Raw genomic sequence first — 2103 nt, forward strand, 5'->3', positions numbered from 1 at the left:
CTCTCTCTCTTTCTCTCTGAGCTTCTGTCCCCAGAGAAGAGAAACGCTTTATAATCATCATCCGCAGATGAGACTGCTCAGCAACCAAAGGTAAATATTTTTTGGAGGAAAAATACATTTTTGGAAAGATAGAAAAGACTCGCAAATCAGCCCTGCGATTCACAGCAGCCTCTGTCTTGGTTTTGTATTTGCTTTTCTCGGCACTCATCACTCTTTCCTAAGCTTGGGAAGAACCCGGCACTGCTGCAGAGCATAAAGACACCAAGGCAGAGCGACCTCCTGAGGGTCTCAGCATCCCCAGCAGGGTCTTTCACTGCGAGACACTCTCTCCTTTCTCATTAGAGAATGTTGCTCTGGGGAGTTCTCTTACATCACAGAGAACACCTTCTAGGGCCTTGACAAGCTTACTTGTGCCAACACCTGAGGTGACCCCCAAGGACAGGTCCTAGAGCCTCACACTCCAGGCACGTACAAGGGACACTCAACCAGCATGTTATTCAAAGGAAATCGCTTATACTTACAGAGCTTCTTATGTGATAAAACCACGTGGAAAATTCCCATCAAGTGCAGTAGAAGGAAGCTACGACTTGGCCTCCTCTCTGCACTCACAGACACCTTACACTGTGGTAACGCAGCCAGCAGACAACAGCCCGGCTCCACGGATTTGAAGAGACTTGGCGCAGTCCCCCAGCCAGGAAGGGGCGGGGAGCGTCCTACCAGACTGGAAGGGGTGTAGGGCAGTCCTACCAGACAAGAACACATTCCCATACCTCCGGGGGTGGAGAGCAGACCCAGCAAGCCGTGCTCTATGTGGGGCCAGCAGACTCCGTCTTGCGTGGAGCTAAGGTGCAAGGAGTGCGGGGGTGGGGATGCACCACTGTGTGTACACACTATTAACTAAGGAGAAATCCACGCAAATCGTCATGAGCAGTAGAGGCCTTTGCAAGATGGGAGGGCCTGGAAGTAACTGAATCTTCCAAAACGGGAATCGGGAAGAAAATGTTCAAAAGGGAAAAGCAACCAGGATGGGGAAAAAGGGAAAGAAAGAAAAGAAAAAGAAAAGAAATTGCTTATACTACTAGTGCTGCTTGGTTCACCGAAAGGGAAAGTTTGTGCTACTATGGAGTGGAGAATTTCGATGACCCTTCTGGTACTCTGAGTAACTGCTTTAAAGGTCACAATACATGATGTATTAACTGCTGTTTCTCCTATTATTTTGTTAAGAAATTTTGTTTTACTTTTTTCCATCAAATGAAAAATACACTGAAATTCAGTCTGCACCAATAAATTAAATAAAATCTAAACATTTAAAAATAGTTTTAAAAAAGAGAACCATTAAATGATAGCTTTAAATGCTAAACTTACTGTGGTTCTTTTCCTTTCACCTTCCCAAAATGTCTTTACATGTAAGTATCTCTGAAGTCAACTAATATGTACATGAGGTCCATTAATTTTATTTTCGATCTTTGGTCTCTTGCTATCCAAAAGCCAGAGAGACAACAGATTAAGTATATTTCATTAAGAATATTATGCAGGACGGTCGAGATAGCTCAGCAGCCTAAAGCGCCTGCTTAGGCAAGCGCCGGGACTGTGGTCCAGTCCTCTGCATCACATGCAGTACCAGCCCTGCCCTCAGGGTGGGCTGAGCCGCCCACAAAAAAAAAAGAATTTTATGCAGACTATATTTATTAAAAGTAATCAATTTCATGAAAATAATGTAAACATCATGTATGCCAGACATAAACAAAAGGGGAATAGGACCAAGAGGTGAGAAGAGGCTAGGGAGGGAAGCAGGAGGGGACTGAAAGTGAACATGTGACATGTCATTACCTGTCCCAGCTCCCCACGAGGAATATAAACATTGTGTAGTACAGACAAGTGCTAATAGAGAAACTTAATTGTAGAAAGTAGATTATGCTTCCTTCTCTATGCATTCAGACATCTATATCCTTGTAGAGAAAGTATTCCTAACTGCTAAAATGGGGGTGTCCTAATACCAGTGAATGTTTTATGTTCTTATGATTTGAGGAAAGCTTTGCTCTTTTTTTTTTTTTTTTTTTTTTTTAAGGCTTCTTTTAGAATGAGCACTATTTTAATTAAAAT

This window comes from Octodon degus, unplaced genomic scaffold (assembly GCF_000260255.1).
Source record: "Octodon degus isolate 3935 unplaced genomic scaffold, OctDeg1.0 scaffold00076, whole genome shotgun sequence".
Lineage (NCBI taxonomy): Eukaryota > Metazoa > Chordata > Mammalia > Rodentia > Octodontidae > Octodon > Octodon degus.